The following is a 26844-nucleotide window of genomic DNA, read 5'->3' on the forward strand; positions in this document are numbered from 1 at the left end:
ATTTTTTTATAGAAGTAATTTACAAATCTGTTTAACTTTCTGGCACCAGTTGATAAAAAAAAAAAATATATATATATATAATAATGTTTTCCAGGGGAATACCCCTTTAAAGGGAAAATGATATGGAGCAGAGTAAAGAGATTCTTAATGAAAACCTGATCCAGACAGGGTTGAAGGTTCACCTACCTACAAAACAGTGACTAAACACACAGACAAGACACAGGAGCGGTATACGGATATCTCTCAGACAGAGCCCTCAATTGAACCCAATAAAACACCCTTGGAGAGACCTGAGAATTGCTTTCACCAACAATCCCAAACCAACCTGAGAGAAGAATGGTAGAAATCCCCAAATCCAGGTGTGTAAACCTTGTGGCATAATCCCAAAGAAGATTGGAGGCTGGAATTTCTGCCCAAGGTGCTTCAACTAAGTACTGAGTAAAAGGTCTGAATACTTATGTCAATGTCAGATTTCCGCTTGTCCTCCATAATAAATTTGCAAACATTTCTAAAATGCAGTTTCTTTATATTTTAACTATGGGGTACTGAACGCAGAATGATAGAGGGTGGGGAGGGACTTGAATTTGTTTGCCGCGCAACCTGCAACATTAGAAAGTGTAAAAAAAAAAAGTATGGAGGCTTTATATTTATATGTGAATTAGGCCCCTTTCACACTACAGGTATCCTCCTGTAAAAACGGCAGTCAAAAAATCCCATTTACGTCAATGGTATTTTTTGACCATCCTTTTGCATCAGTCATGTCCATTTTTACTAATCTCCGTTATTTTTGCCGGCACAAAAGACTGTGCATGCACTAATTTATGTTCCGGCAAAAATAAAGGTGAAATAACTTCCATTAAAATTTTACATTGAAGTCTATGGGAAATGGATGTTCACAAAAAACATCCATTATTGTCCATTTTTTTTTTATGATCTGTTTTTTGTACTGAGCATGCTCAGTACAGCATTACAACCGGGAAGTCACATGGAAATAAAAAAGGACATAAAATAACGGACTATAACAGGTGATAACAGATGGCACATGTCCGTTATAATCGGTCATCAGTTATCATCAGTTGTATTCAGTTATTTTATTCATTTTTCAAAACCTGTTATTGCTGAATTACGGATGTCAGAATGCAAGAACATAACTGCAGTGTGAAAGGGGCCTTATATGGGTCAAGTGAAGTGACAGTAAGCAATAAAAATATTCATAATACAGTCCTATATTCTGTGTCTATTTAAAGGAAAACTATCACTTGTTTTCTCCCGCACTATCCACAGGTACTGGTCAATAGTGCGGGAGGCGCTGATTAAAATGAGCCCTAACTTGTACGGATCTGCGCCGCCGTTCTCCTGCAATTGTAGTTTTATTATCTGTTGAAATCTTCATGTAACTGGCACGGGCGGGGCTTCGGTGCTTAACTGGCACCGACGTCAGCGCTGCTAATGAATATTCATCCCCACTCCCGCCAGTTACGAGTGGCAAAGAGAGGGAGAACTGGAGGGAGGAGGGATGAATATTCATAAGCAGCGCTGACATCAGTGCCAGTTAGTTGCAGAAGCCCCGCCCGTGCCAGTTACAGGAAGATTTCAACAGATAATAAAACTACAATTGCAGGAGAACGGCGGCGCAGATCCGGACAAGGTAGGACTCATTTTAATCAGCGTCTCCCGCACCAATGACCAGTACCTGTGGATAGTGTGGGAGAAAACAAGTGACAGTTTTCTTTTAAAGGGTTACTCTGCTGCCCCAGCATTGCAAACATTTGTTCCAAACGCTTGGAGTGGGTGGCGGGGGTAGTGACGTCACAGCCACACCCCTATTGACATAACACCACGCCCCCACAATACAATTCTATGGAAGGGGGTGTGGTGGCCATTATGCCCCCTCCCATAAGCTTGCATTGAGGGGGCATGGCATGACATCACGAGGGGCGCGGCCATGACATCATGACCCCGTACCCAGTGTTCTAAATGAACGCTGGGTGCTGTACAGAGATCGCGGGGGTCACCATCAGTGGGACCCCCTGCGATCAGACATCTTATCCCTTATCCTTTGGATAAGGGATAAGATGTCTAGGGGTGGAGTACCCCATTAAGTAACCAAGTCTCAACAACTCGAGTCCACAGCACCACCACCAAGGGAACCTGCTAGCATGGCTAGGCTAAATTTAGCAGTGTGTAAGGAAAAGTTAAAAAGCAGAACTTTATTTTTTTTTTATACAGACTTATGTTTGACACAGGAATACTGCCGTCATTTTTTTCCTTCAGCCTTATTTCTATGGAGAAAATGCAATTGAGTTTTTGTTTGCAAAACATTTGAACTTTTTATTTTTTTGATACTAGTGTTCTAGTATCAAGCGTTTATAAATTCTCCCCCCCACTTAAAAAGGTACTGTACTTACATCAAATGCTCCCCTGCTGCCTCAGGCATTGCTTCTCCTGTTCTCTACTGCAATCCTTTTCTTGAGTCTGGAGGGGTCAATATCTCACATTGCGACAAATTGACTCCCAGATAAAGGAAAAGAAGTGTGGCAAACATGCTTATGCTTGAAATGGCATGGATCAACAGGTAAAATATCACACGAGTGCCAAATACCTCATTTAAAAAGGGAATCTGTCACCACCTTTGGCCATATGAAACTACTGGCACTGCTATATAGGGCTAATGCAGTTTTAATGGCACCTTTGTTATGCAGATGTGCATCACTGTGTACAAAAAATATATATTATTTATAAAGCTTATTAGGTCTTTGGTGCACTAGGGCCGTTACTTTTATGGCCAGAGCACCGTTGTGTCCGCCAAGACCAATTCCATCCCCTCATGTAGCCCTGCCTGACCAAAAAGCCCAAGCTGCCCCTCAGCAGTGATGTGGAGCAAAGGCTGGTGCAGAATCTTGCACATGCGCTAGAACCACTTTGTCTCGGCGGGATTGTTTAGGCAATGGATAGGTAAGTGAGGGTAAGGAATCATTTATGGCACATAGTGTATTTTACTAATATTTTAGAAATCAAACAGTGTTGAGTGCTGACCACACGAGCAATTCACTCCTTTTATTCAGGGAATATTGTGATCAGTCAGTTATTAGGAGATAAGAATACCCCTTTAAGATATTTTCTATATGAATAATATTCAGTATTAGAACATGCCAAGCTCAGGAGATAGAAATAAGGAGAAATAAGGATCATTTGCCAACAATAATTATCAGCTTCCTAGCTTTCAAGAACCTTCCCTCCAGGCTTCTACGCAAGAGGAAGAGCTTATCTATAGCACTTTTGCATAGTCTGTTAACAAAGGACTGGTATAGAACCCTCCATCCATGAGCTCCCAGTCCCACCCCCATGCACATGTATCATACCGTCATTGCTGATATTTGGAGGTTTCTGCTCTGAAAATGCACAGTTTTTACATTTTTACTAACTATTAATGCAAAACTATGGACTTCAAGGTGGGGGTGGGGATTGCAGGAGCATAAAGATGTAAAACGGCATACATAACAGAACCTACAGCTATGTGCTCTGTGGGAAAAGTTTATAGTATAATTTTATAGGACAACAGCTTGCCTTAAAGGGGTACTCCACTGGAAAAAAAATTCTAATAATAAATTAACTGGTGCCAGAAAGTTAAACAGATTTGTAAATTACTTCTATTAAAAAAATCTTAATCCTTCCAGTACTTCTCAGCTGCTGTATGATCCAAAGGAAGTTCTTTTTTCTTTTTGAATTTCCTTTCTGTCTGACCACAGTGCTCTCTGCTGACATCTCTGTCCGTATCAGGAACTGTCCAGAGTAGGAGCAAATCCCCACAGAAAACTTATCCTGCTCTGGACAGTTCCTGACATGGACAGAGGTGTCAGCAGAGAGCACTGTGGTCAAACAAACATTCAAAAAGAAAAGAACTTCCTGTGGATCATACAGCAGCTGATAAGTACTGGAAGGACTAAGATTATATATATCTCAATTTTTAATTTTTTTTTACAGGAGTTTTTTTTTTTTTACAAATCAGTTCAGTTTCCATTTTGGGTTGTGTATTTCCCTTTGTCATCTGATGTGTAATAGAAGATGTCTATATAGCCAAGGAGACCAACCCTGATCACCTGTAAAGCTCTATGGTGCATTTAGAAGCATTAGAGATAAAATGAAATGAACGTCACCTGGCATGCCTATAAACCAGTCCAACATGCTTCATATTTAAGAGGTGTCCCTACCCTAAACTGCAACGTATACTTCTACTTTACCACTAAACGCTCACACAGACATCATTATTTCTATTTTTACATTTTGTGTAAAAATAGATGATGTATAGTTTTTATTTTCCTCCTTTACTGCATTATGGGCCCATCTTGTTACAGAAATGTACACATCACAGTAGCATGTTCTAATGAGTCTCCAGAAACTGTAGTTGATTTTCAGGTGAAAACCTCCCACTATCACACACAAAACTAATAGCCCTTTAAAGGACTCTAAGGGGGCTTTGATAGAGATTATAGAGATTATAGAGATATATCTATATCTATATCTATATCTATATATATATGTGTTAAATGCATCTACAGGCCTCCATTCACTATACGGAGTAAAGAGAGTTAAGGGTACGGGCGGCACAAAAAATAAAAAAAAAACAGACAAATGGACACTAATCAGGTCAGAATACAACGGCAGTGTGAACTAAGCCTTAGCATAATATTCTATCCAAAAATACTAGACAAAGATTTTTTTTTCTTTAACCATGCTATTTAAAAAGGGGTTATTTAGTGGCTTTGGGGGGGTTCAAAAGTATATCGTGTGATATATAATAAAATAAAAATAAACCTTTACTTGCCTCCAGCGCTCCTGCGATGCCTCCACTTCATCGTCCTGAGCTGCAGTGTGACCAGAAAGCGGCTTGGTCATCGATTTGCTGAGCAGGTGGTGACAAACTGAGCCCAAAAGTCACTGCCACTTCAGGAAGATGAGCACGGAGGGGGATCGGACAAGGACACGGGAGGCATCACAGGAGTGCTGGAGGTAAGTAAAGGTTTATTTTGTTATATAGCAACAGAAAAGAAGAGTTCGGCTACTGCGGGGTATATTGAGAGACCCCTATGGACAGATAAGAACGAGTGAAGGGTAGAGGCTTGTGATGATAGGTGGTGCTCTAACTGAATGAAACAAGTTCCAAATGCACAATCCAAGTAGAAAAAAGTCGGCAACTCACCAGTCTTCTTAGTTTCTTTATTGAATACTCCCATTAATAGTTACAGGAGAGGGACAGTGTGTGGGGGGTACAGCAGGCAACGGTACCCGTTTCACACTGGTTAGTGCTTCATCTGGCCTATATACACATCTCAAGACTGCAGGTAACATTTATTTCACATGATTAAAAACAAAAATACGACAGGTGCAAAAATGAGAAAGAATACAAAGAATGGTCATAAACATACTGCGGCTGCCATATCGAGTTTATCGTTAAGGCCCAAGGGGCCGGTAGCATTAGTTTTCATTATCCAGTGTGCTCCTCTTATTAATAGTTTCTTATCTATTTTTATTCCTGCTGAGGGATAAACCCGTTCTAATCCTACAAATTTTAGCCCTTCTGCGTTGCCCTTGTGTGATTCTATTGTCCGGGCTTGCTGGGAGTTGTAGTTTTGAAACCTCCGGAGGTCCGCAGGTTGAAGACCACTGCGGCCTTCGACATCATCCAGCCCCCTCTCACCCCCTTTAGTTCTGTACAGTACTCGCCTCCACTCGGCGCTGGTCCGGTGCTGCAGGACTGTCCGGTGAGGAGGTCGTCCGGTGAGATAGTGGTTCCGGGCAGCTATCTTCACCGGGGAGGCCTCTTCTAAGCGATTCGGGCCCGGCCCCAGAATAGTCACGTTGCCTTGACAACGACGCAGAGGTACGTTCATTACCAACGTACGTCTACGTCATCATCCAGGCAACGCCTCTATTCTGGGCCCGAAGCGCGGAGAAGAGGCCCCCCCGGTGAAGATAGCAGCCCGGAACCGCTATCCCACCGGACGACCTCCCCACCGGACAGTCCTGCAGCACCGGACCAGCGCCGAGAGGAGGTGAGTACTGTACAGAACTAAAGGGGGTGAGAGGGGGCTGGATGATGTCGAAGGCCGCAGTGGTCTTAAACCTGCGGACCTCCGGAGATTTCAAAACTACAAGTCCCAGCAAGCCCAGGCAGCCGATGGCTGCCCGGGCTTGCTGGGAGTTGTAGTTTTGAAACCTCTGGAGGTCCGCAGGTTGAAGACCACTGAGGGCGGATGATAAGAGGATGATGAAGGGGGGGTGTGGGATGATGACAAGAGGATGATGAAGGGGGGGTGTGGGATGATGACAAGGGGATGATGAAGGGGGGGGTGTGGGATGATGACGAAGGGGGGGTGGGATGATGACAAGGGGATGATGAAGGGGGGGGTGTGGGATGACGACAGGTGATGATGATGGTCTGGATGATGACAGGCGGTGATGATGATGAGGATGTTAATGACGGGGGTCTGGATGATGACAGGGGGGATGATGTATTTCCCACCCTAGGCTTATACTCGAGTCAATAACTTTTCCTGGGATTTTGGGTTGAAATTAGGGGCCTCGGCTTATACTCGGGTCGGCTTATACTCGAGTATATACGGTAATTGTTTTGCCTATGTAATAGAATCCGCAAGGGCAAAAAACTGTAAACGATGAATTTGGACCTACATGTTATAAATTCATTTACAGTATGTGCTACTGACCCAATCCGTAATGTTTTAGAATTCACGCTGTATTTACAAAAATTACTTTGCACCTCACCTTTTATCTCATGTAATAGAATCACACAAGGGCAACGCAGAAGTGCTAAAATTTGTAGGATTAGAACGTGTTTATCCCTCGCCAGAAATAAAAATAGATAAGAAACTATTAATAAGAGGAGCACACTGGATAATGAAAACTAATGCTACCGGCCCCTTGGGCCTTAACGATGAACTCGATATGGCAGGATGTTTATGAATGTTCTTTGCATTCTTTCTCATTGTTCCACCTGTCGTATTTTTGTTTTCAATCATGTGACTCCAAAACAGTCAATGGTGATTGGTTGAAGGTGTGTCTTGCACCTGTATAAAGGTTACCTGCAGTCTTGAGATGTATATAGGCCAGATGAAGCACTAACTAGTGCGAAACGGCTACCATTGCCAGCTGGAAACACAAACACACAAACACACAAACACACACACTCCCTCCCTCTCCTGTAACTTTTAATGTGAGTATTCAATAAAGAAACTAAGAAGACTGGCGGGTTGACGACTTTTTTTTTCTACTTGGATTGTTATTTTGTTATATACTACACAATCGCCATACTTTTGAAGACCCCTTTCCTGAGCTGCTGGATAACCACATTAAAATAAGTAAATCCAAGTCATGGACCTACAAATTCATATCCTTCAGTAGATCTGGTTAATTTTATCCTTACCAGTAGAGATGAGCGAACTTACAGTAAATTTGATTTGTCACGAACTTCTCGGCTCGGCAGTTGATGACTTATCCTGCGTAAATTAGTTCAGCCTTCAGGTGCTCCGGTGGGCTGGAAAAGGTAGATACATAGAACTGTATCCACTTTTTCCAGCCCACGGGAGCACATGAAAGCTGAACTAATTTATGCAGGATAAGTCATCAACTGCCGAGCCGAGAAGTTCGTGACAAATCAAATTTACTGTAAGTTCGCTCATCTCTACTTACCAGTTCTGTTTCACATTGCAGCCATTTAGAGCAGTGGTCTCCAACCTGCGGACCTCCAGATGTTGCAAAACTACAACTCCCAGCATGCCCGGACAGCCAACCTCTAGACCACTGGTTTAGAGGTACTATAAAGCTTGTTTATGTAAGATTGCAAGAATAGAACAGATAGCTGGACCCCACAGGGAGGAAATAGGACCACCAGGTAATGGCAATGCATCTACTGATAATGTTCCCTTATTTTAATCTAAAGTAAATCCATGCACTGCAGACTGCTCTTATTATTTAGGCACGCGCCACCTCTGTCAGGCCATCACTCTGCGCTAAGTCTACAGCTCTTGTGCAGTAACTAGGTTCACAATGTGCCCAGCTTGTTATAGTGGCTGCAGGCAGGGAACTGGAAAGCCTCCAAGGTATTTCTCACAACCTGTTCTGATGAGACCAGAGAAGTACTTCATTAAAATGGTAAAGCTATGTAGAAGCTGCAAGGAGCCCACAGGAGAGGCTTGCGCAAGCTTTCCTGGACACTAAATAAACGTGGATGCTAATAATGGCAGAGAGGGATGTGGAAAAAGTCTTCACCATTGACCATATGGACCTACTGAACGGCAAGACTGTCTAAGGGTGCATTCACACCACGTTTGTCAGATCCGGCTACAACTGGAAAATTTTAAAACTGGGCGCTCCCGTATACCAGCCAGACCGGCGCCAAATCTCATTCATTTAAATATGCCGGAGTCAGATAGTGACTCCGGTTGGCTCATTTTGGTTTTGTGGCCAGACAAAAAACCGTGGCATACTACGGTGTTCAGTCCGGCCACAAAACCGGACATAGGGAGCATTTACATTAGTTAGTTTCGGTGCTGGTCCGGCTGTGATACAGATCTCGCAAACACCCTAATAGAGGCATCTCAAACTGTGGCCCTGCAGATGTTGCAAAACTTCAACTCCCAGCATGCCCGGACAGCCAACGGCTGGGAATTGAAGTTTTGCAACATCTGGAGAGCCACAATTTGAGACCACTGGTCCAATATAAATGAAAATGTATATAGTCAAGATGATTCACCACAATTACCAAATCATTAAAAGGGGGTTGTCTGGCCCAAAACAGACCAGGAAGAACTGATCAATGAGGGCAGACACTGTTGGAATTTTTATTTTTTTTAACCAATACACAGGACCACCTCCAATTATCAAAGCCCATGACTGGATGCAGCAACACAATGCACACAATGGAAGAGATCTAGTGATTGAAAAACTGGAGAGATTTTTCCCACAGCAACCAATCACAGCTCAGCTTTCACTGCACCAGAGCTCGATAAGATATGAAAGCTGAAATGTGATTGGTTGTTTTGGGCAAAATCTCTCCCGTTTTTCGATCACACATTCTGATAAATCAGGGCCACCACCAAAGCTATTGGGGGAAAAAAATTGTCAATTGCAATTGCCTGTGTGTCTCTGTGCCAAGACGACAAAGAAAGTGTGGGTGGGCCAAACAGGGCCTGTGCAGGCTACCGTCAGAATGCTGTGTGAGCCGGGGGCGTGTCATAGAGCCTCAGAGCACAGAATTGTCAAACTGTCAGCTCTGGGGAGTAAGGTAGGAAGTTCCCACATGAGATGTGAGGGCAAGTGTCATGCTTGTTCAAGGGCCCACCACGTGAACAGCAGGCAGTGTGAGCAACAAGAAACACATTAGGAGCCATAAAATGATGAAAATTAGGATTTAAAGACAGGACCAGCACCAGTTAAAGAGAAAGCCTTAATCATTTGTTTCAGATACGCTATTGTAGGTTTGGTCTCATAAAGTAGATAAGTTCGTTAAGCTTTACTCACCCACATGTTTTTCTTGGACAGCTTTTGCTCTTATTTTATATATATTTAATTTATTTATTTTTTATAAATCCATATAAAGTTCTTAAAGCAAATCTATCATCATAATCACCCTCGCTAACCTCTCATACAGGCTTGTACTGCGGGTGATACTGATCAACATGATACTTAAGGTGTCCCAAACCGTCCCGCCGTAATTCCTCATTTTCTGTATATTCAAATTAGGTCCTTGGGGCTTGGGCGGAGCTACAAACCGAGCTCCAGGCACTCTGATGTAATCGTCACCCGGCTCATGCATATTCATAATCCCCCTCCCTGCTAGCACAGCCATGTTACCGTATAATGCATGCTCCGGTTCCTGGGTACACCCACAACAACACAGCCGCGCTAGCAGGGAGGGGGAATTATGAACATGCATGAGCCGGGCGGAGTGCCCGCCCAGTGAGGATTTCATCAGAGTGCCCGGAGCTCAGAACGTAGCTCCGCCCACACCCCGAGGACCTAATTTGAATACACAGAAAACAGGGCATTACAGCGGAATGGCTGGACGGTTCGGGGCGCCGTAAGTATAGTTTTGATCAGCATCACCCGCACTACAAGCCTGTATGACAGGTTAGTGCGGGTGATACTGATGACAGATCAGCTCCCTCCCAGCCATTGCCAGGAAAGAGTAATAAACTGGACAGACAGCTGGTCTAGTCCAAGCTAGGACCCCCTTAAAAATTAAAGCACTTGTTCAAATGTACATAAATATTAAACAATGTTCTTGGCCCCTGATAAACTTAAAGAGGATTTGCAGACAAGGCTCAGAGAAGCCTTGCAGCACAATAATCCCCTAATCATATTAAATCAGACTGTGTCAAGTATCTGATTACTTCACTTTACAAAGAAATAATAGCCAGAATATTCTCACGTGGCAAACGACATAAGTAATTTGCCTCGCAGACAATAAATTGTGAAGCCCAACCATGCATTTGACTGAATTACCACATGTTCTACACGTCACCTGTGCAACCTCTGCACTGAAGAATGGAAACATTGAACCATGGTACAGTACTTCTATACGGACATGATTTCTAGGGCAGAGGTCAGGCTCCATGTATGAGGATAGGATCTAACAGTTCCATAAACATTTGACAATAAGTGAATCTAAAAATCACACAGTTGCATGAAAACATAAATTAACCATTTAATCAACCAGATTTTTGCATCCACTACTAGGAAAATGTAATCTGCTGGTTTTCACAATTAAAGACAATCTAACTAAATCCATAAAATGCAAATGGTTGTACTGTTCATGTCTTATATTAAGTACATTGAGTAAACATCCACTGCAGGGAGACAAGTAAAATTGGTAAAACATCAATCTTTCTAATATACATAAGAAAAAATATTACCTTTGTATAGAACTCACAGCTAATACAAAAAGACCACTAGAGGTCTCCATAACATTCAGAGTATGATGCTGCAGCCAGACAGTATTATTTTTGTCCAAGCTGAAGCACAGGCGGGGATAAAGTCCAGTAAGTGAAGGTGGGACTAGCCCACCTCTGTGCTCACTCCTGTCCTGTCTATCAGGCTGCTGTCTGAAAACAGAGAGGAGGGGGTTACAGTAGCCTGCAAAGATTGGATGAAGAGACCTAGAACAGCACAGCAAACTCCGGGAGGAAGTGAATGCATTGCAAGTGAGGGCGGGCTCAGTGCTAGCCTTGGACACTCCCTTTCCTGAGCAGGGGAGTGTGCACCAGAACCAAGGGATTTGTGATATGAAAGGTAAGCACTTATGCGGTGATCACCTTCACCAAATGTTTACTGTGGCCACAAAAAATTGCACAACACTGAGGAGAAAGTGTTTGCTTCACGTACCTTAAAGGGGTACTCCGGTGCTAAGACATCTTAACCCCTAAGATGCCTGATCGCGGGGGTCCCGCCCCCTCCATAGGCTTGCATTGAGGGGGGCGGAGCATGACGTCACACCGGGGGGGGTTTGGGGGAAGAGAGAGGATACTGGCAGAGCCGTGACGTCACTATGCTCCATCCCTGTGATCGCCAGTAATCAGACCCAGAGCGAGCATGCTCCGGGGGCTGATTCTAACGGGGTGCGGCGTGGAAGATCACGGGGGTTCCCAGCGGCGGGACCCCCGCGATCAGGCATCTTATCCCCTATCCTTTGGATAGGGGATAAGATGTCTTAGCACCGGAGTACTCCTTTAATTTATTAGGAAACCTCTCCTTTACTTAAGTGAGTACTCCCCTGCTGAGCGTTTGGAACAAACTGTTCTGAATGCTGGAGCCGGGAGCTCGTGACATCTCGCCCCCTCAATGCAAGTCTATGGGAGGGAGAGTGGCAGCTGCCACGCCCCCTTCCATAGACTTGCATTGATGGGGCGTGGTGTCATGAGGGGGTGGGGCTATGGAGTCACAAGCTCCCGGCACCGGCTCCAGCGTTCGAAACAGTTTGTACTCCTTCAAATTTAAAATCTTTTACCAAATAGTTCTTGAGGTCATTAGCACAGAGGTTCACCTTTCCTCCTGGGACAGAGGATGTTTACTTGTGGCTAAGGGCTCAATAAAAGACAAAATAAGACATGGCATTATTTTGGTAATTTGCAACACATTTAGGCTATAACAGGTCAAATTAACCAAGAGGAAAAACAATTCCATACTTACAAAAATAGAATCCCAAGATGTCTACTGGAGAATCCAAACAACTCTATGTAGAATAGACTTCATTCAACCCAGCAATGTGGATAATACACTTAGCCTGGTGAAAAGAAAAAAAAAAATACATTGCCTTATTGTAAAGCACAGCTACATGAGCTTGTTAAACGCTACATCCATTTCTAAAAAACAATGATCTATTGGAGAAACTGAATTTTCTATTTTCCTCTCATAAATACGAATACGTAAATTAATAAAATAAGCTACAATATTGCACGTTTCTTCACAAGCAGCAGCTTATCAAAGAGGGAAATATCCATAATACCTGAAGTACCATACTAATAAGGACCTATGTCATCCTTCTCCTGCACCTCTATTTGGGTTGTTTAGGTTGGGTTGTGTGTGTTCTCTCATCCCACTAGTGTTATGGTGTTGCAGGAAGTGGTAACACAACCACAAGCACATACAAATGTATACACCATGAGACTTCTGAAACCTTGTCCATAGCAACCAGATTACAGCTCTCACTTTTTAAAGGCCTTTTTAAAATTGAAAGAATCTGGGACATTGCTCCCCTGTTCATTTACACAAGGTTTTATAAAGCTTTCCCAAAATATTTATAAAAATGTTTACAAAAACTTTCACAGTTAGGGTGTATTCACACATATGTATTCACACATACAGTATCCTGCACATATCTCATGTGCATAATTTGAAGCTGCAGATTTTATGCTGTGTTCATTTAGTTTACACTGAATTCTGCAGCATAAAATTTGCAGCTACAAATCCTAAGCATCAACTATGTGCAAGATACTGTAAGTGTACATACACTGTAAAACAGAAAATAACATTTATATATGTATCCAACCAATGGTTTTTGCCACCAGTCTCTGTTCAGCCATCCTCCAGTGATGACGAGCTGACCCATATGACTATGTTTATGCTGAAGGCCAATGTACTGTAGCCAAAAACCAACACCAGTGGGGATGTAGGGGGAAATGTATCAAAACTTGTGCAGAGGAAAAGTGGAGCAGTTGCCCATAGCAACAAATCAGATCGCTTCTTTCATATTTGAAAAGGCCTTTGAGCAACTGTACTGTATCACTGTTCCTTTGCCCAAGTTTTGATCGATCTCCCTTGGAGTGTTGCGTGTTGCTAAGCTTTTTTACCGACTTATTTTAGTCATCTACAGCAAAAGCTAGGGATCGACCGAAATCGTTTTTTTTTAGGGCAGATACCGATAATCGGTGGAGGTTAGGGCCAATAGCCGATAACTTATACCGATATTCCGGTATAAGTTATCGGCTATTTATTCCCCCGCGACACCGCTGTAGATCATTGATTTAAAGCGGGCGCTTTAAATCAATGCACTGCAGTGGCTTTTGCAGTGCCATAGGCCGCCGCCGCCACCCGCTTCTCTCCCCCTGCCTGTCCGGGGGTCCTGAGACCTATCACCGCCACCGCTCCCCCCGCCGCACCGCACCCGCGACCGACCCCATCCCAGAACCCTGACTCACCTTCCCAGTTGCTGCAGGGACCGTCCGGGGAGGGAGGTCCGGGCCATCCACCCTTCCTGTAGTGTCCGGCGGCATTCCGGGTGGAGGGTGAACCGGTCCGGGCTGTCCTTCTCCGAGGGTCCTCTTCTCCACTCCGGACAGGCTCCGGCCTAGTAACGCTGCATAGACACCGCTGCGCAGCGACGCACCTGACGTCATGGCGTAGCGGCGTCTATGCAGCGTACTAGGCCGGAGCCTGCCCGGAGTGGAGAAGATGACCCTCAGAGAAGGACAGCCCAGACCGGTTCACTCTCCACCCAGAATGCCACCGGACACTACAGGAAGGATGGATGGCCCGGACCACCCCCATTACGGGTAAGTTTAATTTTTTTTTTATTGACGCGGAGGGTGGGGGAGGGTCCCGACCGGTATAGCGGGATGGGCAAAAAAATCCATACCGTGGGAGAGAAAAAAAATAACGGTATCCGGTTCATACCGGTATACCGCCCAGCACTACGGTGGAGGGTGTGACGCGGTGCGGTGGGTCGGTCGCGGTGCGGCGGGTCGGGCCTCACGGTGCGGTGGGGCATTATCGGCTTATCGGCAAGGTAATTGCCGATACCGATAATGTCCAAAATTGTGATTATCGGACGATAATATCGGCCATACCGATAATCGGGTCGATCCCTACAGAATTAAATGTGAAAAAAGCCACAAAGCAAGCAGAAGCATGTGGATATAGTCTTAATATATCATCCACACGGCACTGTAATATTCTAGGGAGAATTGTGGAAATAAACCTACAAGGAAAACTTGCAGCAAATCATTCCTGTGTATACAGGTGAAACGCAAAAAAATTTAATATCATGCAAAAGTCCTTTGTATTTCATTAATGCAACTTAAAGGGGTTATCCAGGAAAAAACTTTTTTTTTATATCTATATATATCTATATCTCAACTGGCTCCAGAAAGTTAAACATATTTGTAAATTACTTCTATTAACCCCTTAAGGACGCAGCCCTTTTTCGCAATTCTGACCACCGTCACTTTACAAATTAATAACGCGAAAACGCATTTTACCGAATATTCTGATTCTGAGATTATTTTTTCGTGACATATTCTACTTTATTTTGGTGGTAAATTTTCGGCGTTAATTGCATCCTTTTTTGGTGAAAAATCCCAAAATTTCATGAAAATTTAGCATTTTTCTAACTTTGAAGCTCTCTACTTGTAAGGAAAATGGATATTCCAAATAAATGTTATTTTTATTCACAAACACAATATGTCCACTTTATGTTGGCATTATAAAATGGACATACTTTTGCTTTTTGAAAAAATTAGAGGGCTTCAAAGTAGAGCAGCAATTTTCAAAAATGTCATGAAAATTTCTAAATCTGAAGGGACAGATGTTACAGAACTACAACTCCCAGCATGCCTGGGCAGTCGAGGCATGCTGAGAGTTGTAGTTTGGCAACATCTGGAGGGCTACTGTTTGGGCACCACTGTAGTGGTTGCCACAGTAAAAGATCACTTTACTTTCACTTTCAATTCCCCCCCCCCCCCCCCACTGTCGATTCCCTACCTGATCAGGATCCTGCAGGCTCCAGCGCAGATCCCAGGTCCCCAGGCATCTTCTCCTGCAGGTACGGCCTCCATCTTCTTTCCAGAGCCCCTCGACATCCAGGGGCGGGCAGAACGGGGGTTTGCCATGGCAACCCCCTGTCCTGCGCTGCCATTGGTCAGAACTCCGTTCTGACTAATGCCAGGGGATAGGAGTAGATCGCAGCTTTGCGACCTCACTCCTATCCTTTAGGCTGATCGGGGCTGTAGCTGACAACTCCGATCAGCCCAATTTTCCGGGTGATCGGGTCACCAGAGACCCGATCAGCCCGGAATTGGAGAAAATCGCATGTCTGAATTGACATGCGATTTTCTCCGATCGCCGACATGGGGGGGGTCTCAGGACCCCCCTGGACGATGTGCCAGGGTGCCTGCTGAATGATTTCCCACGGGCGTATGGATACGCCCTAGGTCCTTAAGGACTCGGAATTGCAGGGCGTATCCATACGCCATATGTCCTGAAGAGGTTAAAAATCTTAATCCTTTCAGTACTTATGAGCTTCTGAAGTTAAGGTTGTTCTTTTCTGTCTAAGTCCTCTCTGATGACACCTGTCTCGGGAAACGCCCAGTTTAGAAGCAAATCCCCATAGCAAACCTATTCTAAACTGGGCGTTTCCCGAGACAGGTGTCATCAGAGAGCACTTAGACAGAAAACAACCTTAACTTCAGAAGCTCATAAGTACTGAAAGGATTAAGATTTTTTTAATAGAAGTAATTTACAAATCTGTTTAACTTTCTAAAGCCAGTTGATATATATATATATATATATATATATATATATAAAGTTTTTTCCTGGAATATCCCTTTAAAAGGAAGCATGAAGTTCTCCAAAATCTCCTGGTAGACGGATGCGTTGACCCTGGACTTAAAGGGGTATTCCAGGCAAAAACTTTTTATATATATATATATATATCAACTGGCTCCGGAAAGTTAAACAGATTTGTAAATGACTTCTATTAAAAAATCTTAATCCTTCCAATAGCTATTAGCTTCTGAAGTTTTCTGTCTAACTGCTCAATGATGATGTCACGTCCCGGGAGCTGTGCATGATGGGAAAATATCCCCATAGGAGCTGCACAGCTCCTGAGACGTGACATCATCATTGAGCAGTTAAACAGAAAACAACAACTCAACTTCAGAAGCTAATAACTATTGGAAGGATTAAGATTTTTTTATAGAAGTAATTTACAAATCTGTTTAACTTTCCGGAGCCAGTTGATATATAAAAAAAAGTTTTGGCCTGGAATGACCTTTAATGAAGCACAGTGCACCAACACCAGCAGATGACATGGCTCCCCAAATCAAATAATATATTGGGGATTTGTGGTTTTCATGAGCTGTAAGCCATAATCATCACAATTATGACAAATCACGGCTTGAACTATCTTACTTTGCATGTAATGAGTCTCTTTCATATACAGTGAACCCCCCCCCCCCGACCTACGATGGCCCAGACATACGATAATTTCAACATACCATGGCCTCTCAGAGGCCATCGCATGTTGAAGGCAGCATCAACATACCATGCTTTTGTATGTTGAATGGCCGTTTAAGGTGCCCCATGTGCTGCGGTGATAACTCACCTGTTCCCCGGCGCTCCAGACTGTCTTCTTCAGGATCCCCTGCATGGCCGTCTATCTCCTTCGTCGTCATCACGTCGCAGCACACGCCATCCTGTCATCCAATAGGAGCGGCGTGCGCAGCAACATGATGACGGCGAAGAAGAGCGACGATCCCCTGCAGCAGTGACAGTCCGGAGCGGCGGGGAAACCCCAGGAACAGCGATGGAGGGTGCCATCCAGGAAGGGACAGGGGAGTATAACTTCCTATACTTATTGCACGGATCCCTCAATATAAGATGGTTTCAACTAACCATGGTTAATTTGGAATTAACTGTATTAGTTTTACCTTTTAAGTTGAATTACTGAAAGAAATTAACTTTTGCACGATATTCTAACTTTTCGAGTTTCACCTGTACAGATTTTTTCCGCCCTCACAAAGTTTGCTGCTTCAGTTTTTAATTGAATTTCAGCCAAGCTAGTAAATGACCTGAGGAAAGTATTATCGAGGACAGGGTGGCTGGTTGAATTCAGTCAGCATGACAGAGTGATAAGAACAGACTGGTTGCTTTAAAAAGGGGGAGGGATGGTGCTTATCCAAAGGATAGGTGACAAGATGTCTGATCACAGGTGTCCCGCCGCTGGGGACCACCACGATCTCCAGGCCGGCAGCGGCAGTGTCTGAGACACGAAAGCTTGGAGCTTCAGTGTTTGTGAGTCACGCCAGTCATCTGGCAGGGAGCGGAGTTCACTCCATGCACGGATGACCAGGGTGCCGCGCCGGAGATCAGACAAAATGTTTTTCGCCGGAGTACCCCTTTAACCATGGTTACCTTCAAGGAAACATGTAGATACCATTGCTTTGCATCAAAAAGGCTTTACATGCAAGGGTACTGCTGCTTGGAGGACTGCCCCTAAAATCAATTATCAAACCATTGAAGGTTCAATTTCTATAAAAAAAGGCTTCAGGACAGCACCAAAAAGTCCAGCAAGTGGCAAGACCATCTCCTAAATAGGATTCAGCTGTGTGATCGAATCAACACCAATACACACTCAATGATGAAAACCACAGGTGCTGGCACTGGTGAACAATGTTGATTGTGCTGAGAATCTCAATGGTTGAGGGAGCAGCAGGACTGCACCCCTGCCAATCTGATCCCACAGGTGCTCCAGCAGTTTAGAGAGAAGGCAATCTCAAGGTAAGGAGTGTGGTCACGATAGTTATTTTGTGCTGATCCACGAGACGTGAGTGCCCGTGTTTTCTTTAATCTTCAACACCAATATATAGCTTGCTCAGGAATGGCTGCAAGCATGCGACAGTGAGGCAAAGGCTTTTGGAGGGAGGCCTGGTGTCAAGAAGGGCAGCAAGGAAGCCTCAGCTACCTCCATAGAAGACCCTTCCAAGAAAAGAACAGACTGACTTTCTGAAGGAAGTACAGAAACTGGACTGGGGTAAAGTTATTTTCTCTAATGAATCACCAGACTGACTGGGACATATTATTGTCCAGAGAAGAAAAGGGGAGCGCTACCGTGAGTTCCATAGCATTCCAGCAGTAAAGCATCCTGATACAATCACCCGACACCCGGGACATGCTGTTCCGGGCACCACACAGGTGAATTTTTCCGGCCCTAAGCTTAGGGTCGGACCTGACAAGCACGGCGGCACTCATGGTGTATGGAGCTGGCTCCCGACTCCTGCCCGCTCCGTACTCTGCAGCCCCCTGGCAGTTTTCAGTAGCCGGGGGGCCGCCGCTAATAGCCAGCATGCGGCGACCGCCGCGGCTGGCTATTAACCCTTTAGATAGCTGCTAGTGGGAAGGCTTACCTCTGCTTCCCTGGTATCCGTGGCTCTGTCATTGATAGAGCCTAGTCCAACCAGGCTCTATCAATGGATCGCAGAGCACACAAATCAATGGAACTCTATTGATCTGTATGAGGAATCTAATGATTTCTCCTAAAAGTCTAAAAAAAAAATAATAAAAAAGTTTAAATAAAAAAAGTTTAAAAGACACACCTCTTCCATGTTCAACCTAAAGTATCAAAACAACATGTTAGCTCAACCACAAGGTAAATGGTGTAGAAAAGAAAACCACCAAATTTTCTAAAGTATTTTTTACTATTTCAATTTCACTTCACAGAATATATATTTTTTTTTTTTTTTTTTTTTTTTTTTTTGGGGGGGGGGGGTTCGGAAAGGTATCATTATAGTAGGTAGTTATGGCCATTATGGGGCAAGGATGAAAAAAATCAAGAGTGTAAAAGCTAACATTGGTGTGGACAACTGAATCATCATGAGGGACAAGTAGATTTTGCTTTGTTTTAATCCCGTGGACAAGTAGTTTTTTTTAAATTAAATTTCCACACCCCTGTACAATTCATGTGCGGGTTTGCTTTTCATCAAAAGGAGTGGGTTTGCTTGCAGAAAAGTATTCTATTAAAACTTAACTTTTGGGTCTCTTAAAAAACAAAATAAAAAAATAAATACAAAACCCCACCACCCAAACAAAACCTGAAACCAATAACAAAAGCTAAAGCACCCACAATCCAAGCTAAAGAATTAATAGTTACTGATCATTTGTATCCCACTGATTCAGTATAAAAGAAACGAGATACACCACTGGAAATGAACTAGAGTGAACATTGACAAAAAAAATACAGGAAAGGATAAAATACAGGGACCTAAGGAGGGGAGGACAGGGGTGTGGAAATGTAAAAAAAAAAAAAAACTACTTGTCCAAGGGACTAAAGCAGAAAACAATCTACTTGTCCCTTAAGAAAATCCACTTGTCCTGGTAGATAAAATAATTTCAACCAAAATAGTATGATCCCCCACTAGACCACCAGGGATGGATATAAGATCCCTTTAGACACTGCTGTCAACTTTGACAGCGATGATCTAATGGTTTCAATAGCGGCCATGGAGATCGCAGCATGCCAGGCTATTAGCGGCGGGAGGGCTGTAGCTAGCTCCTTTTACAACCCGAGGCAAGCCCCCCCCCCCCCATCTGACCCCTATAACGCCAATCTCTCCATATACAGGGATGTATGAGGGTAATATTATGTGCTGTGATCTGTAGTTTTTATCAGAACCATTTATTGTCGGAACTTTTATTAGGAAAGGGGCTTATTCACATATATACGCACTCCTATTTGTCAGTCTTCATTGGGACTTGTATATGGAGTCTTTTGATTGGAAACCACTGAACAGCGCTGTGTTACTGGGGGGGGGGGGGGGGGGGTGTTCTGCTTCTCCAGTTTATATGGTGCATTTTGTGTCAGAAAATGCTGGAAGTTGCATTTAGTTACTAGATAACTACAACACCCAGCATGCCCTGATACAGTCTATGGTTGTGTGGGTGTTGCACTGTATAGTAGTATAGTTAAGGTTATTGTGTAACATGTTGGGAGTTGTAGTTTTGGTTTGTGTCAACTGCAGAGCCATAGGCTGAGTCAAGGAATACTGGGAATTGCAGTTAGTAACTACAACACCCAGCATGCCCTGATGCAGCATATGGCTCTGCAGCTAACCCGAATCAAAACTACAACTCCCAGCATGTTACACTTTATAGTTGTACAGTTTAGGTTATGGTGCAACATGCTGGAAGTGGTAGTTTTGGTTCGGGCGTGTTTGCATGCATCTGTGGGGCTCTTGGTCGGCAGGTGAGTGTGAAGGGGGGGGATACAGGTGATGCAATTTAGTGCGAGTGGCCAGAAGCCACTAAAGAGGAATAAAAAAAATTAGATAACACAACTGGCAGCAGCCCTTGTCATTCCGCCCCTGTACAAAACATACATGCTTACACATATCATACATACACATCATACATACACTCGCCGCTGCCCCCCCCATCATACATCATATATACAGACATCATACACACATCACACATCATATATACACAGACAACATTACACACATCACACACACCCCCCCCCCATCAGTCACACACACACACCCCCCCCCCATCGATCACACTCCCCCCCATCTCACACACACACCCCCATATCAATCACACACACACCCCCCCAGTCACACACACCCCCATCCCATCAGTCACACACACACCCCCATCCCATCAGTCACACACACCCCCCCCATCCCATCAGTCACACCCCCCCCCCCCATCCCATCAGTCACACCCCCCCCATCCCATCAGTCACACCCCCCCCCATCCATCCGTCACACACCCCCCCCATCCATCCATCCGTCACACACACCCCCCCCATCCATCCGTCACACACACACACCCCCCATCCATCCGTCACACACACCCCCCATCCATCCGTCACACACACCCCCCCCCCATCCATCCATCCGTCACACACACCCCCCCCCCATCCATCCGTCACACACACCCCCCCCCCCCATCCATCCATCAGTCACACACACCCCCCCATCCATCCATCAGTCACACACACACCCCCCCCATCCATTCATCAGTCACACACACACACACCCCCCCCATCCATCCATCAGTCACACACCCCCCCCATCCATCCGTCACACACACACCCCCCCCCCATCCATCCATCAGTCACACACCCCCCCCCATCCATCCATCAGTCACACACACCCCCCCCCATCCATCAGTCACACCCCCCCCCCCCATCCATCAGTCACACACACACCCCCATCCATCAGTCACACACACACCCCCCCATCCATCAGTCACACCCCCCCCCATCCATCAGTCACACCCCCCCCCCATCCATCAGTCACACACACACCCCCCCATCCATCAGTCACACACACACCCCCCCATCCATCAGTCACACACACACCCCCCCATCCATCAGTCACACACACACCCCCCCATCCATCAGTCACACACACACCGCCATCCATCAGTCACACACACACCGCCATCCATCAGTCACACACACACCGCCATCCATCAGTCACACACACACACCGCCATCCATCAGTCACACACACACCGCCATCCATCAGTCACACACCACACCGCCATCCATCAATCACACACACCGCCATCCATCAATCACACACACCGCCATCCATCAATCACACACACACCGCCATCCATCAATCACACACACCGCCATCCATCAATCACACACACACCGCCATCCATCAATCACACACCCCCCCATCCATCAATCACACACACCCCCCATCCATCAATCACACACACACCGCTGATACACCCCCCCCTAATTATACATTACATACACATACAACCACCCTTCCCGCTGCCTGCATGCTCGGCCTCCTCACCTGAGCTTCACCCCCCCCCCCCCCACCCCCGCTCCCGCTCTACATTACATAAGAAGCAGGGGGAGAGAGAGTACGAACACAGCTCGGTACACAGCTCCATCCCCCGCACACAGCTCGGTACACAGCTCCTCCCCCTGCTCTGTCTCCACAGGAGAGGCTGCAAGTTTGCACGGGGAAAACACAGAGCAGGAAGGGGAGGGGAGAGAGGACATCCATGCACAGCTCCTGACCTCCATAATGACTTCTATGTGTGAGGAGGACAGACTGCACGGGGAGGATTTCTGTGTGTGAAGGAGGACAGACTGGGGCACGGGGTGGGTTCTCTGAGCAGCGGCCTCCGGCTACTGAAATCAGCTGTGGGGCCGCCGCCCCCTCCATACACTCAGTGCCCTTATGAGACGCAGACTTGCATCGGCTCCTGCTCCTCACACCGGCATTAAAGAAAAATAAGGGGGAAGTCGGTCTGTCCCTGCTTGCCCGATACAGGGTCTAATTCTATGACAAATTCACCTGCCCGGCGCCCAAAACTACTTGTCCCGGGCATCGGGCGATAGGATTTCCACATCCCTGTTATATGTAACTTTTGAATTGCTTTTTATCAATTGGTTTTTGGAATAAAATGTGACAAAAAAAAACCAATTTTGGACTTAAGCATAAGCATAGCAGTGATAAGTATTATCGGCCATCCGGGATGACGGCCGGAGCAAGTATGGGGACCTCTGCCCGCCAGGTTGGATGATCGGATCCCTGCAGCAGTGCCTGAGGGGTAAATGGCGGACATCAGCACGATCGCTAATGTTCGCCATTACCGGCGGGTCCCTGGCTGCTGACAGCAGTCGGGACCTGACGTGCATGAGGTCCATAAAGGGGTACTCCGCTGCTCAGCATTCGGAACAAAATGTTTTGAACGATTAGAGTTGGGTCGGGCGCTCGTGATGTCACAGACCCCGCCCCCTCAATGCAAATCTATAGGAGGGGACGTGACGGCTGCCACGCCCCCTCCCATAGACTTGCATTTAGGGGGCGGGGAGTTTTGTCAGGAGGGGGCAGTGGCCGTGGCATCATGTGCCCCCGGCTCTAAGCGTTCATAACATTTTGTTCCAAACGCTGAGCAGCGGAGTACCCCTTTTAAGGGGTTAAGCAGAGTATCCCTATAGGGCAATCCCTCAAAGTACAAAGGAATTGCTGCTCGGCTATAGAGTTTCAACAAGAGGCCAAGAAATTGAAAAATAGATTCCTCTTAAAAGGTTGCTCCCTGAATAAGATTACAGATGCATTTCAAGGGGCTTGGAGGCATAATAGACAAGAGCTCCTATCCCCAAAATTGGTACTTTTAAAAAGGGATTTGCTCACATTAATTCCTCATTCTACCCTAATTACCTCACATCAAAAAAGCTGCAGCTTAGGTGACAGTCGGAAGTCACTAGAAGAGACCAAGACAAGTGGCCAGCTGGCTGGACCCAAAAAAATTATTTGAGCCAACTAACTCAAAACTATTAGGAGCATTGGCATATGGTCATGTCCTCTCGTGTATTGATGTTATGAAGCAAAAAATTATTTTATTTTGCAACTTCAGGTTCGGGTGCCATGGGATTCTCCGCTGTATTTGTCCTGAGAGAGTATGTGAATTGCAACACTAAGGTGAAAAACCTTTAGTTAAAGAAGGGTGAGAACATATTATGGGATAAACGCCATAAAAGGGACATGATTATAGCAAGGCTTGTCATGCAATGTCACGAAGAAGACGTCAGTTATAGCTCTTTCAGACCTGGAAGTAGGAGGACTGGAATAAAGGTTGTAAAAAATAAAAAATAATAGGAGCTTCAATAGATCTACAGGTTTAGGCTCTTTAGTCCCCATCACATCAATGAACACTGTTATCTGGCCATTTTATATAGAGTGCAGGAAGCTATTTTTCATGCTAGGTGGCTGCCTTCATTTTCCTACTATATTTATATCGTTATATTCAGTTATCTTCCATGTATAAGCGATTAATGATATGAGTGCCTGAATAAGGTGGTACTAGCTAGAAAATATAGAACCTGATTGTGCATTTTTTATGTTCATTATTGATATGGTTACTGTTGATTACGTAGTGTAGTATTATCTTATATCACTACCAACATCACTTAAAGGGGAACACCGCCACACACCTTATCCCCTATCCAAGGGGGTAAGATGCGTGCAGTGGAGTACCCCTTTCAAGGACCATAGAGTCACCCACACTAACCTACTTGTACAAGGGTCTTTTCTGTCTACATCTTACCACTTCCGAGATATAATATAAATGAGGCTGTTTGGTGCACTAGGGGAGTTCACTAGGTCGCTGGTGCACTGCTATGCCAGGCAGGCTGGTTGATGATGAACGTTACCTTTATAAATATTTATCGCATTATCCAGGAGCTACTTGCTGTGAGATTCCCCGCTGTCAGATCTCCAGCATGGCATGACCTGGGGTATCACTGCATATGCATCGCTTTCACGCTACACCGAGAAGCAGCAAGGGGAGAGTTTTTAGATACACAGCCATCTTGGACAAGAGTAGTTACATACTCTGTGCTGAAACCATAGCTAAGATGAGCACCTGTAGTGTGAAATGCACTTTACATACTAAGGCCAGACGCAAGTGCATCAGACTAAGGGTGCATTCACACCATGTTTTGCAATACAGTTGCCGTATCAGGTTTTTGCTGAAAAACAGATTCCCCAAAACCTGACTAAACTGTATCAAAACGGGTGTACAAATTTTAATGCGTATATGGTTAAAAACCATATACGGTTTTTAAAAGGATGTCCGGTTGCATCCTTTTGTAAGAAAAAAACGTATACGTTTTTAACTTTTCACTCCATTATGAATAAAGTTTCACTTGTTTGATTGAAATTCCAAGAAAAAAAACTGTGTAAAGTCAAAAAACGGATGGAACCGTACTCGCATACTATTCTGTAGAGTTCCCATTGACTCTCATGTTTAAAAAACCATATACGGTTTAATACGGTTTTTCACCCGGACCTAAAACATGGTAGACTACGGTTTTGGGTACGGGTAAAAAAAAAAAAAAACAATAATAAATAAAAAATAAAAAAAAAACAGACAAAACCGCATAGGATGCAAAACTGACTAAACCAGATGATGCGTTTGACATACGGTTTTACAATGTTAAGTCAATGCATACGGTTTTCTATATGGTTCCGTACGGTTATTAACTTGAAACCGTATGCGGGAACTGTATAGCAAAAACGTGGTCTGCATGCACCCTCACTAGGCTGGAAGTAGTGTCATCATATGCTTCTTAAATCTTGCCACTACCTTACTTGCCCTCAGATGCATGCACTTGTGAGGGATGCCTCCTGATTTACACTTCTTTCTACCTAGGGGGATCTATTGGAAAACAGGGAGGTGTATTTAAGCAGGCCAAGTTCTGTAGGCTCTCACTGCATTTTGACTGTATACTGAGGATTATAGATATGCCTGTATTGTCCCCAGAGGATACCTGATGGAAGAAACATGTAGGGAAGGCTAATTTTTTTTTCTTATGATTGATCTATGACTGCTACTGTTTTGTGATATCATCGGTATCTTGCTTGGCTATTCACATATTTTTAAGTTATGGCAAATAAGAGCATTTTAATTTTGGCTAGTTGCAGTTGGTATACCATTCTTTACACCATCTTGATACTTCTATTACAGAGAATAGATATTGTGTGGTTACAGATGCGGACAGTGTGCTAGATTTCAAGGTCCAACATTGGAGAACAACCCTGGTCATTTAAAGTCATTTAAAGTTTTTTTTAAAGTCAACCGGTGGCAGAAGATTAAACAGATTTGTAAATTACTTCTATTAATAAATATTATTCCTTCCAGTACTTATTAGCTGCTGAACACTACAGAGGAAAAGCACATTAACTTTGGTATGCGTTCGTTGACACATGGATGTCTTGGTGAGTGTGATATCCAAGAACCACTGTATGCCTTTGTTTTTAATAGGCAAAGGATGACCTCTCTAGGTGCTGGTGTTAAACGGAGTTGGTGCTAAACGGAGCCCGCTCGACACCACAGCTTAACACCGTGTAAACCCAGGCTAAGCTATATTCATGCAAATGAGGATGAGCTTCAATACCTGATGCACAATCTGCATAAGAGGTAGAGCTCTGAGACTCCACTGACAAGTATCCCAGCAGTCAGATCACCACCAGTCATACTGTACAGGAAGCTAGGACATTTTGGGTAGCCTGTCCCCGTATGGTAGGTATGTAAGGTACTGTAAGTTCCATGTAATGGGAGAGACTGTTAGATTTGGAAGCAGGTTCTTAACCCCTTAAGGACCCTTGACATATGCGTACGTCATGACACCCTGGTACTTAAGGACCCATGACGGGATCGGACCGGGATGCCTGCTGAAATCATTCCAGTCATTTCATCAGACCCCCCATGTCGGCGATCACCGCAAATCGCAGGTGAATTCACACTTGCGATATGCGCGATTCCGGGTCATACGGGTCTATGGTGACCCAGAAAATAAGGGGGATCGGGGTTGTCCAAGACACCCAGGATCCCCCTGAAGGAATAGGAGCGAGGTGGCAGGGGTGCCACCCCTCCTATTCCTGCTAATGGTCGTCAAGAAGCGACGACCAATAGCAGATCGGGGGGCTAACTTTTGTTTTCCCCGTTCTGCCCACCCACAATAGGGGGGGGGGCAGAACGGGGAAACCGACAGAGGACCGCCTCGAAGATTCACTT

At 44.8% G+C, this 26844-nt stretch overlaps 1 protein-coding gene across 4 annotated transcripts in view; it reads right to left on the minus strand.

Moving 5' to 3' along the window:
* The window catches only part of R3HDM2 (R3H domain containing 2), a 174087-nt gene that overhangs the window by 133151 nt on the left and 14092 nt on the right, over positions 1–26844 (minus strand). For all 4 annotated transcript variants that reach the window (XM_056562534.1, XM_056562530.1, XM_056562535.1 and 1 more), the window contains exon 2: positions 12205–12298. The gene's annotated coding sequence lies outside the window, so the exon portion shown is untranslated. The remainder of the gene's footprint in view (positions 1–12204; positions 12299–26844) is intronic.

The sequence above is a fragment of the Hyla sarda genome, chromosome 2 (genome assembly GCF_029499605.1).
Source record: "Hyla sarda isolate aHylSar1 chromosome 2, aHylSar1.hap1, whole genome shotgun sequence".
Taxonomy (NCBI): Eukaryota; Metazoa; Chordata; class Amphibia; order Anura; family Hylidae; genus Hyla; species Hyla sarda.